This window comes from Diprion similis, chromosome 8 (genome assembly GCF_021155765.1).
Source record: "Diprion similis isolate iyDipSimi1 chromosome 8, iyDipSimi1.1, whole genome shotgun sequence".
NCBI classification, from domain to species: Eukaryota; Metazoa; Arthropoda; class Insecta; order Hymenoptera; family Diprionidae; genus Diprion; species Diprion similis.
This window is the reverse complement of record NC_060112.1, coordinates 25,693,206-25,706,345: the sequence shown is the minus strand read 5'-3', so window position 1 is coordinate 25,706,345 and position 13,140 is coordinate 25,693,206. Positions and strand designations below refer to the sequence as shown.

General features: G+C 37.5%; 1 protein-coding gene across 1 annotated transcript in view; it reads left to right on the top strand.

Moving 5' to 3' along the window:
- LOC124408660 (pleckstrin homology domain-containing family G member 5-like) overlaps window positions 1-13,140 on the top strand; it is a 114,154-nt gene that overhangs the window by 17,650 nt on the left and 83,364 nt on the right. Inside the window, exon 4 of the mRNA XM_046885769.1 lies at window positions 5,906-6,029. The gene's annotated coding sequence lies outside the window, so the exon portion shown is untranslated. The remainder of the gene's footprint in view (window positions 1-5,905; window positions 6,030-13,140) is intronic.

Here is a 13,140-nt window from a genome sequence, read left to right as displayed (position 1 = left end):
ATCGACGACGTGTTGCTAATTCTTCTATCATCCATTCATTTAATCCCATGTCGCTGTACGATGCTTCAGCTTCGCTTTTTGACGACTTGTTTTACGACCTCCCGTTGACGGAACGGAGAGAAAATTCGCGGCAAAACCGCCCCAACGCCTGTCCTTTATACGCGCATTAAAGCTAAGCTGTTATTTCGCACGTTTAATCGCGTCTGTTACCTACTCCAGTTTTCAACTGTTTATTCGACTTGCCGCGGCCGGTAAGGAAGATTAGCCAGAACGAAAACGCGGAGTTTATAGAAGTGTAACTGTATCAGCCGATCGAGTGAAATTTGATTTTATAGAAAATCGTTCTGTAATAAAGTAGAAAATTTTTAAACACTATACTTGAACTGTAAACAACGTGTTGTATTGGAATACGTCCTTATGACGTCAGAGCCTGGTTGTCAGCGCCATTTTACTACCACATAACCTAAGTCTTTGACTTCAATAAAGGCAAATCATAATTCTTGGGACTTCAAATGACTCATGTCACATAAATTAATTAAACGTAATTAAGAATATATCTGTTTTACTATCCACACGCGCAAAAAACAGCCAATGGTCAGCTATCAGCCTGGTTCCATTAGTTTGATTTAGCTATGAAAACACCAGGGAAATCATATTATATTATTTCACTATTTTTTCTCAAAATTCGTACAGTTAGTCCAATTTTGGGGCAATAAATAGCTCGTTTCATTTCTAAATGAACTTCTCAGGAATCGTCCAAGATAGATTTTGTTTTGAGCTCGTCAAGTAGCAGAAAAATCACTTTATCAACTTTGGATTACGTCAGGTTTTTGCTTCGATAATTTTTACATCCGACTGTACGCGTCCGATGCATATTTATCTTTCGATCTTGATTCGATTAGATAAGGTATCGCGTGTCTAATAGTATAAGAACGTACGCGCTATTACACAACCTTTCACCACGCGTAAAGACAATAAGGCGTTATTTTCTCCTTTGTACTTACGCGAAAGACATGAAGATGCTTTCGAGAACGTTGAAATTGAAAAATGAATCAATCAACAGTAAAAGGTCGTAAGTCTTGTCGGTTATGGCCTTTCATCACGAACCTTATGAAAAATAATCATGTTCACCCGAAATCGACGAATCTTTACGTTTTGAAGGTTTTTACGTCATTTACGATAGAAAAAAAAACACGAAATAAGTGGTAGAAGTGACTTAATATAATTTATAAATCTTGTCGTTGTCGTTGTTATTGCTCTTTCGTTCTTTCCGTTGGTACACGCTGCAGAGTTGCGTATAGATTGAAATTGAAATTGAAATTGGTTCTTCGAGGGAAAGTCGATAATATGCGGGACTCTGCATTCGTGTAGGTATATCAGGATTTTGGAAGGGCAGAGGCGGAGGACTGGAAACCAGATCTGCGATTATTATTATGCGAATGGCAACCCTCCCGCCTCACTATCCGGGTCGTTATTAGCTAACTTTGGAAGACCCGAAATTGCTCGATCGCTTTCTCTCCTCTCCTCTCCTCTCCACTCCTCTCCGCGCCTCTTGGGCGATTATACGCGAGATACAACCTCGCAGCCGCGGGATTCGGCGTCCCAGATGATTCTCACCAATTAATTCCCCCCCACGTACCTTAAGCTTCGTGTGTATTAATAGTTATTTTGGGAATCTCTCGGGGATCCGGATCTCCTTCTCCATTCCCTGCATCTAATGTCGGGTAATTTGCTCGGCTTTAACACTCGTCTGAACACCGAATGAATTTAACTGTCGTATAAGGCTTGAATGATCTCTCGCTCGGCTCGGAAGGCTGTTTGATTTCATCACGTGGCCGATAAAAGCATTAACTCTCTTCTCTAATTCGTGCATACACAGTAAATTGTACAATTTCTTAACCTCTTCAGCGTTCCATAGCGAAACTCTTCGAGTCACTTTCACAGGTTTCAATTTAGAAAATTCGAAAACACACAACGGCAAAGCCTCGGCAGCGTGGTGTGCCTTCGAAGTCAAAGCCTTTAAGTGAGATGCGTACCATCTGTCTAAAGAAATCCCTATATTGTTAGGGAATTATTTTTCTTGCGAACGCTACCCTGCTCGGTAATGTCATCATGTATAGTTATGGCTTGAGTTGTTTAAACTCCCGCTAATTTTTTCCCCACGCAGATTCAACGTCATAACAATTAATCACCGCCGATCTAGGGTATTTTGGTGCTGTGAGTACGGATTCTACTTAAGTCCAGTTCAGCGCGAGAGAGAACTTTTTTGGAAAAAGAAGTTGTACTCCTACTCACACCATTCTCTGCAGTTGAGAGATTCGAAGCGCCATCTGGTGGCAGCATTATTCCGACGCAGCGAGTACACCCATCTAGATACTACAAAGTTCAAGCCTAGTTGCTGCAATACGATACCATTACTGTCCAATTATTCTAGCGACGTTTTAAAATGTTCGACTCTCTTTCCGGAGCAAAAAAATTGCTCGTTAAATAGCCATCGAGGACTGAAAGATTAACGATTACATGTGGAGATAAGAAGCTTTGTATATTATCTTCTGCAAGAAGTGTAATAGATCAACGTCAACGTGAACAAAACACTTGGCTGCGTATCTTCGCTCATCGTATCTACATAGAGTATAAAAAAACGGAGAAAAAAAAAAAGAATAACAACTAACTCATTCCACTCGATTATATTATTCGGGATCAAGGATTACGAATCCTGTCGAAATACGAATTAATGAAGTTTGCTGTTCCACGTTATACTGGGTGGTTCAGAGTTAACGACTAGAATCTGAGAAATTGCTCACCTCACGGGTCTTTTATTTACTTGTATGTTTACTTGAAAGATCATATTTGGAGATTTATTGCGAAATGTTTGTATAAAAATATCGTGATCTCATATTAATTTGAGGGAAATTTATGTGTTCTTCATGAACATTTAATACTTGTACACAATACTTTTTGGTTGCGTGCATTCGGCAGTAGACGATGTAATGGATAAATCAGTATTAATGTCTTTTTTTTTACAATTTTGTGAATGATACAGTTTTCTCATGCTCTAACTTACCGACAGACGAAAGATCGGTCGGTAAAACAGAGGGTGAAGTTACCAACGATTCACGCGAACTGCAAGTTTCACCAAAAAAACTCTGTTTGTAACGCGTGAGATTGGAAAATTATGTGTTTTTATTTTTTTCTACGCAGTTAGAAGCGACGAATCAATGAAATTTTATTCGGAGGGCTAAACTCTCGACGTTTTTGCCACATACTTGTACAGGCTTTGAATTTCATCGTAATGCAGGAAAATGGAAGTTTTAGGAAACTGAATGAAATTTATCCTGCGGCGGAGCGCACCCCTCGATAAACTCGCGGATCGAGTCCTTCATCCCTTCATCCCTTCATCCCTTCCCTTCTCTTTCCGCCTGCGAACACCGTTTCACGTTTATAACGAGCAGACGTCTCGTTTTTCCGCGGCGTTTCATTATGACATGAACCGACGCACTTTACCGGCATCCCTTTCGCATCGCTCAACGATGTAACCCCGAGTATCAAGGTAAAATCAAAGCATCTACCCTTCGGATGGGGCTCGAAGTTTCTTCCCTGAAAAGCTGCCACTTGAACTCTGGTATTGCAGACTCTGTATTAGAAATTATATAAATATTATCATCGAATTGATAGAGTAATTCTACTCCTTTGGTCATTGGTTGATGGTCGTTTTATTGTCCGATCATTAGTGGGCAGGTTGGTTTTCAGGTTCGTTTAACCAACTTGGAGAGAGATTGAGGGAAAGAAAATTTTGGACGAAAATGAAATTTTTAGGGGTGTCAAAAAGTGGAATGATTTTTAAACGTGCTAAAATCTAGTTTTTTTTTTTATAATATTTTAAAATGTAGAAATTCGAAATACATAGGACGTTCGATGCATATAGAAATTAAGCCAAAATATAGAACTATCAAGATAAACGTAAATACATTTAGAAACAATAAATTGTTATTTTGGCATTCTACTTCTGTATCTTTTTATATTTTCATCTTGATATAATTCAAAATTGTAAAATATTCTGAGAATTCAAGATTTTTTATCTTTCCATGCATTTGAGTTATGCTATATTTATTTAATTATTATACGTATCTTTCCTACAGTATAAGCATAAAATTCGACGATAAGATTTTCCCACACTTGTGAATTCATTCTGCCTGTCCTTTAATTTGACTTTATACGTATTTTGACCATTCAACATTTTATCTTTTTCATATACTGAACTCCTGCATTTAACAATCCTATAAAAATCAACTATTCTGTAATACTTAATCACTTTATTTCCCGACTCTCTGCCGAATCGGTGAAGATTTTTGTAGCGCCAGACGGAAACTGCGGGAAAGCTTATGGCTTCACTGGTGCGTTTAGCGTGGTCCTTGAAAGTCTAGCTTTTAATCATGAAATGGACGCAGGAGCAATCATCGTCAGTGGCGAGAGTTGGACGCATCAGCGTAGTCGTTTCGGATTTCGAGCAACTGGGCCAGGGGATTATTTACGAGCTGCTCTTATTTCAGGAGTTTTCAGTTCACGATGAAAGAAACTGCAGGTGCATCACAGCGAAATCTCGGGTCGAGTCGAGGGCTGCAGGGAAATTTGCAGATGGCGAAAATTAAAATGGATCTATCGCGGCAACGCCGCTGCAATTTAGGTCCCGAAGATAATTGCTCAGCCTCGAATCTCTTTCTCTCTTTTTCTCTTCTTCTTTGTTCCAACTTACCGATCTCCAGTTATTTTTCTCCTTTACCCCGTTTTGCGGGGGATGGAAATCGGCCAATATTCAATCCCACGATGACGGCTGTTGTTCTAATCCAAGGTACTCAAATTTGTGAATTCTTATTTGTGAAAAACACGAATTTATGCACAGATCACCGCGGAGATTGAAACGAAAATTGCTATTTGAAAATATCATCGTGAGTTTGAGAAATTTTTTGGTATTTCAAGTATATTTGAGTGTCTTTTGGAAGTTATTTTCAATACACAAGCTATTTCTCTGATATCGAATAGCATCCTTAAAGATCGACTAATTTTAAGAATCCACCAGTAATCAGAGACGTTGCAATTGTCTCCTCCGTAAATTCTGATGTACTATATTCATCTTTTTTCTATTTTCTTGCTACTACTTACGAGGTTTATTCACTAGGGTGGTTTAAAAAATTAACTATTTCTTTCAAAGTTACACGTTTAGTAAAAGTAATACTTGTAGGAAGAGAAAATACGACGCCTGTTATAATTTGACCCATTAATGTGAATATTTAATGGTTTTTGAATGCAATTTTACATTTTTCATTTAATTAACACGCGAATAGGAAGAAAAAGGAATATTGCCTTCAGAAAGCACTAAATTAATTATCATTAATGACTCAAATTATAACAAACCTCTTATTTCCTGTTCTTACGATTATTGAACGTGTGACTTTGAGAAAAAAAAAAATGCTAGATTTTTTTGAACCACCTTATATCATTCCAGGACAGCCGCTTCCGGATACTAATTCGGAAATCACAGAAAGATAATTTGGCACAAGCAATTATTTATGGTTGAACACAGTTTGCAATGTTTAAATATTTTCTGCTTATCGGAAAATTAAATCTGTTTACTAGAGCTATTTTTTTTTTTTTTTCGTTGCATTGGCGTCAAATTATTACAATACTTATAATAATTTTGGAAAATAGATCATTTTCTCAATCAAGCAATCAAGATGGAGTTCATTAGAAGAGAACTCATCAATTCTATTCGATGTCTACGATTTTTGACCAGAAATAACGAGGCTTCTTCACAGCAAAAATTCGTTCATCAAATCTTGAAAGTTCTTTAATCCTTTGGGGAAAAATTTCTGCGGCGATTGAAGCTTTTATTCATTACCGATTTCAGTCGAACAAGAGAACCGCAGATCGGAGACGGATGGGGACACTTGAGGAGCGGCGTTCGTTACAGTTCTATCGCCTCTTTCCTGCATCCGGGTCCTAAAAGTTCCCGGAGTCCTGTAAGCTACTCGGTGAGTGATAATTATATCTTGTATAAAAAGAGGAGATGAATTTCTGATCCCGAACTTTTATATTGCGCGTAGTAATTTTTGTGCAAGAACGTAATTAGAAGCTGACGGCGACGACGACGAGATTTAGAAGTAAAATTAATGAAAGAACGGATGAATATTGAATGAAATATCGAAAAAATAACTCTGCTAAAAAGTAACCTCGGTGCAAACAGAACTTGATTAAATCGGTAAAAATTAATCGATCATTTCGTATTTTTTTTTCTTTCATTATCTAAATGGTGCAGTTGAAACGGAAATTTCGTAAATTTCAATACGTAGTCATAATAGCAGAAAAGTTTTTTTGGCGGTTTATAGTTTCATTCGAAATATTTTTCAATTTCAGGACAAAATATTCATTTATCCTTAACTTATTATATCAAATAGGTACTTAGTGAGTAATACAATGATACCAATCGATACTCTAATAAAAAAAAAAAATGATATTTTATTGCATCGTTTATGGGAGTAAAAACAAAAAATTGTTATGCAGAAAAGTAATCGATTTATTCGAAATCTTATTATTTTTGGTAATTATTATTCGATTGGCGAATCAGCCAAGCATCTTCAGCCCCAAAATTGTTTCTACAAACTTGCTCGATATACTCTACGGTTAAATTAAAAAAAAATGACATCTCGAATTCGATTTTTGGACCTGAATTTATCCCAAGGAGCCGAAGATTTTTTAATTTTGGTTCAACAGTCGCGGGGGGTGCAGGGGGGGGGGGGTGCAGAGGGGTAATCGAGTATTCCCGAAACGTATATCTCTTGCTTAAAAGCCGGGTCACAGCATCCCTCCGTTACTTTGTAGCAATTAATGCCGACGAAACGAGCGAACGAAAAACGCTCGGCGAATACTGTACGCTGAGGTACAATGGCCGCCATTGTTTCACGAATTTTTCGTTGATGATAATTGCAAACGGAGATCTGTGTAACGAAGCAACGAAGCGTTAAGAGGAAGCCGCAGATTCCTGCAAGCCTGAAGTGTAAGGTCTGCTTTAATAAAAGTGAAATTTAAATTTTGGTTCGCAACATGTGAACCCAACTACGGAATAAAATTGTGTTGTTATTATTGTGTCGGAAGTACTTTTTGTTAGAAAGGTTAGGAGCAGGAAAGAAACTCTCACGTAGGTATTCTTTTAACCTAAATTTTGTTGTTTATTGTAAAAGAAGAAAACTTGGTACTAAGAATGGAGACGACCATAGACTAAACAAAATGCGAGACACGCACCTCATGGTTCACGATAGCATCTCTGTGTCTAACTGTTTTGTGGCTAAGTATTTTACACTTTCGTGCATACACTTTTCCTTACGTGCGATTCACTTGGAATTTTTTTATGCTTATACGCTTTTGGAGTCGCTGATTACGAATCTGAAATCGATATTCGAAAATTTGAAATAGCGGTTCCAATATGGCGAACAAACAAACAAACACGACAAGAAGAAAAATATTGAAAATATTCAATATAATTTTTTTGGTGTATATTAATTTTGTGTAAGAATTGGCAGAAAATACTTTTTTTCACGGAAAAGTACGAATTTCGACCATTTGTTTACATCTGCTATTCTTGAAGGAAATGAATAAATAAATTTTACAGTTTTTTTAGACACAGAAATATTCCAGTGAACATGTGGAACCAAAGAATTAGTCAGTTGTTACCAAAAAAGTTATTTAATAAACGAGAAGTTGCAAAAAAAAAAAGGTGGAATGCTGAGCGTCCCAGCGTGAATTATGGGGTCGAAGGATTACCCTGTCGGTAAAATGATTTCCAACACTTTTCAATACAGAATCTGCAGAAATTTCGGTGACGTCTATCAATTACTGTAAATAAGTTGTAAATTTCAGTTGAAAAGTTTCTGTAAATTCTACTACATTGAAAAATACAATTTAGGTAAATTCTAAAATTCATTTATGTTCCGTCACGGGATTTTGACTTGAATTTAAGCCCGCACCCAAAATTCTGGATCATTTAGGCGTGACGATACGACGTGTTTTGAAAAACTAATCTCACTATCTGTTTCGGCTTCCTATCCCTCTGCGGCAGTACGCCAATCGGAGTTTCTCTTCAGGAACAGGCGGACATGTACAGTCCCGGTAATTTCCGTCCGTAAATCGCACCTTATACGCCCCTTCGATATTCTCCGGATACGGGGGGACAGGAAATGTACCCTCAACTGATGGTTTTGGCGCGGAAACTTCTTCCCTGCTATGTTATATATATAGTTTTGATGTCAATTCGTTTTCGAAATTCATTGACGTTTTTAAAATCAGAGCTCGATGAGAAATATATAAGCAGGAAATTCTTTCGGAAATTACTGTAAATTTATTAACTCACAATCAGCAACAAGTTTTGAACCTCATTATTTTTCATTTCGATATAATTATATTTAGAAATAATTAATCAAGTTTCAGTCGTACGTTTTTTGTTTCAAATTCTTTACTCATGTGAAAATCTTCGAGTTATGTATAGTTTTTTTTACCTTTCAATCGTGCTTTGAAAGTTTGAAAAAATTCTACCGCATCCACTTTACGGTTATATGAACAAAATAACTTGAAAGTAACTGCGGTTTGCCGACTCTTTCGGATGCTGCAGCGCGGAGAAATCAAGTTCTTTGTTGTAAAATGTGAATGTTATACGCGCAAATTGCAGTGAAAACGAGAAGATGATGACGCAGGCGTGATATTGCGGCTGCTTAAACCACAATTATGCTGTTTATTTGTTTGTTAGTACAAACAACCAACCGAAATGCAATTACGGTCTTTAGCTCGTTTCACTAACTGTATTATTCAATCCACCACCCCGTCAATTGGTGATGGTTATTTCTTTTTTTTTTTTTTCATTTCCAAGTGGTCTCATATTTTCTTTCATCATGATAATCGCCGCGATTTGCAATCTTGCGACTTTATATTAGAGATAAAGAAAAACTTGTCTTCTTTTTGTCTATTCTTATTAATCACGATATAAATTTTCTGAAAATAGTTCCTAATTTCCGCGACCAGAGGGTGTTATAAAAAGTGTTCCGAAAATAAAATTCTTATAAGACGTAAGAAAAAGTTTTCGGAAAACTTGTTTTCATTTCTGAAAGACTTTTTGCAAAGCCCTCTGGTCGCGGTAATTGGAACTAAATTCAGAACCGCTATATTGTATCGACTAAAAAATTATTTACGCATTGTCCGTACCGCGTTCGATCTCTCTCTTTCTCTCTTTCTCTCCTTCTCTCTCTCTCTCTCTGCAAACAGCAGCCGCCAGCATTACACGGAGTAGGTATAATAGCGAAATTTCGCTGATGCAATTTTCCAGCGGTGATTTCAATTCTAGGTCTGATTAAAAACCAGAACTACTGCACAGCCTGCAGACCTGCGCTAGTAGGCGAAAAGCGGGTTCCGGATACACAGACGGAGAATCGATTGATTCCATCTATTCGATATATTTCACGCATATAAACGTGTATATATTAGAATAGTCGTTAAATAGAAAATCATGCTGGATAGTCGTAAATCGGTTAATAATGAATGTCGAAAAAAAGTTGCTCTATTTTTTCAGAATTTCATTCTGAGCCCTCAGTATCCCTATGGATCCACATGAGTCGTGGGTGTTTTAATTTAGTGAATAATTTTTCAATCATTTCTCAAGCTTTACTATATAACGTCGTATTTTATCCTTTTTTTTATTTTTAATCTTCCTTGAATTTTGAATCATCGTTATGTTCGATTGTACAGGAAAAAGATGTGTGAGGAATTCCATTCCAGTGCTCAAGAAAAGTACAAAAACAAAGTCCAGCACGGCGACTCAGGGCTCAAAAGAGAAATGTAAAAAAATTAGAGATTTGTGTTTTGTTTTTTTTTGTTTTTGTTGTTTTTTTTACATTTAAAACCGATCCGCGACCATCCCGCACTGAAATAAAAATAAAAAACCATCTAACGACCACCTCAACTACATATATAGTATACATATATGTATATTTGTAAAATATATAAATATATATATATATATATATTTCGATGTGATAACCGCACATTTCACACGTATGTCACGAACGATTTTCCCCCGAGATATTCGCCCTTTTGCGGAAATAGCCTGCTGGTCGATAGACAGAATATGTATGCCTCCATGTCTTTCCGCACACGCGAGCACCTGTTTTTCACCTCCTCCATCATTCACCCATACTCTCTTGTATATTTTTCCTGTATCGACCTCATTGACCACGCGGAGAAATTCTCTCCACCTTCTCATCCTTCATCTTCTCCTTCTCTCTTCTTCTCTTCTATACATATATCTATATCATTTATAATATAAAGGGGCGTCTTTCCGAACGCATGTTCGCTTATAAATTCAAAACTGCCCAACCCATTTCGGGTATTCGTTTTTTTCTGATCAATATAGTTTTCAATATACAGATAAGAAATAAATCAGATCAATACTTTTTTCATATATAACGGTATTTGTAAACCAGATCGGAACGGAACGCTGACTGAACTCTTAGAGATAGAGGTTAGGTTAGTTTAGTTTAGTTTAGCTTAAGTTAGGTTAGGTTATGTTACATTACGTTACGTTACGTTAGGTTAGGTTGGGTTAGGTCAGATATTACCAATATTTATTCAATTATTCTCAACTGCGAGCAAAATTGTTTTACTTGAATGAAATTTTCATTTTATTACATTAAATTTGGATGCTTCGGTGGGGCCGTGACGGGCTGCTCGTGCACATATCCGATGTGTTACAATGAAATTGAAAACTGGAAAGCTCTCCGGGGAAACGATGAAAATTGTGCTAAGTCATGTTTGGGCAACGTGCGATCGAGTATTTCTACGGATCGGATGTGGTTGAAGCTGGAAACGATCGCGTGAAAAGTTTATTATAAGTATTATATACTTGTAATAAAGTTGTGATTTCTGTGGAATATATCGAATTAAGGATAAAAATCGTTGGGGTACAGTCCAATGGGAAATTAACGCAGCAGATGAATAGAGCAATTGAAAACAATACAAGTCGTGTTTAATTATTATGTTTATACGTGTGAGCTATTTTTTTCCTTTTCATATAGTGTTGCGTTAATTCATTTTGTAAATTTCTCTGTAATTTTCTTCGAGTAGAAAATTACTTAAAATTTCGTTACGCATCTACATATTATGTAAATTTCTTGGAACAACATGTGGGAGAAATTTTGCGAAAAGTATACGCTTGACTGACGACTAGAGTAAAATAAAATAGAAAACGAAAACGCAAGATTGTTTCAAAAGTAAAGGTTGTCGAGTCACGGAAAATCGTGGTAGCGAAGAAATTGGGATCGGAAGAATTTCTTTTATTGCGTTTCTGCACACCGCGCGGTCGAGAAATTCCTGCAGCCAGGTCGGATGATCGAGTCCTTGGTCTTTTTCTTCTTAATCTTTGCCGTTTTCTTCTTCCTACATCCTAGCTCTTCCTCTTCCTCCTTTATTTTTGTTAAGAGAGCGTTATTACTTTTCTTGGAAAAGTTGTGCTTACATTCTTACTTATACATATAGCCTGGGTCCTGAGGATACGATAGGAGGTAATAAAACCGGATATGAAGCGGGATCACGCGTCGAGCTTAGAAACGCCGCAAACGCCACACCCGGGGTTAAGGACCATTTCTATATCCTTTATATCATAACGCGAGCATCTTTCACGCCGTTTTCCATGCGTTTTTCCCGTACACCAATGACCCGTTTCTACGACGGTCGAGTCAGTCTGCGTATGCGCATGCGCTGAGTGCTAAAAAGACCACTTTTAAATCCTCGGTGTTGAAAGTGGTCTTTTCCGTATTGCGCGCACGCGCTGTCGCGATCGAATCTGACGTTACGCGAACCTAACCTCAATTTCGTGTTCCGTGAAAAAACGCGTGACATACACTTGTTGTATAAAGAATTGCGTGCAATAAGGTGCCAACGGTCTTTCCGTCTCGAGCATATGCAAAATTCGTCTTCGGCTCACCGATCACCCATATTGCAAACTTACGTTGGGCCTGAAAATAAAGAGTTTACCTCCTTGTTACACAATGTATACTATTCCTTCACAGTCTACATCGATTTGGATCGCTTCGCCGTCTCTTCGAGGCACGCGAACCTCTTTGCTTTGTCCTCATCTCGACTTCCCGGTTGGTGCTAGACGACGCAACACGCATGTCTCCCCCCCCCCCCCCCCCCCCGCCCCCGATACATTCTAAAGTCCATTAATCCTGCGCCCGTGTCACCGAACGGTTCTTCATCCCGATTCGGAGAGGCCTTTTGTCTCATTCCCTTCGTCAAATGTCGCACAAAAACTGTAACTAAGTACTTAGGGAGTGATGAATTGCACATACTGCTGCGAAAAAAAGTTTCTTCGTTTTTTGAAATTCGTAGAATGATGTAGTGGTCATTGAATGGGTATCGTTTGCACGATGTAACGGTTTCATTTTTTTCCTAGCTCATGTTGGTAATCTTGGTAGGTACAAGTTTTAGGTTATACTACCCCTAATGCAGTCTTTATATAATGCAGTTACCTACATGTTATGGTCACTGCAATGTTGAATATGTTTGTCCAGTTTATTTCAGTTTCTTAATTCGAATAAAACGCGAATTTGTTGTTGCGCTGACATCAAGTTATCGTAATACAAGTTGCCAGATAAGAATATATAAAAGTCTATAATGAGCTTAGTTTTTTGCGGCAGGTGAAGATCTGCAAGCTTTATTTATCGAGCTCTGTCGAGAGTCTTATTCCTGATAATGGACTTGGAATGTTATACCTATTTATAATAAAATGGTAAAAACTTTCAGGTGTTTTTCACTTTTGAATTCGAATGTCTGAGAATCTTAACCTGATGTACGCCATTTCTTTTGCAATAAGCTTTTCGTTCGTGCGAAAACTCTAAAAATTAAAAGAATTGCATTTCGTTAGGGTGGATTGAAAATATGATTTTTTTTGTGCCAGGTACGGAGAAAAATGTCTAGTTGTCGTCACTGTATAAAAAAACAACATGTAACGATTAGCCTGAAAATAAAGTTCGAGTCTTCACCTTTGTGGGTGAAATATTTGTTTATTAAATAGTATTTATTTTTTTAGTCATGGCGTGAGGT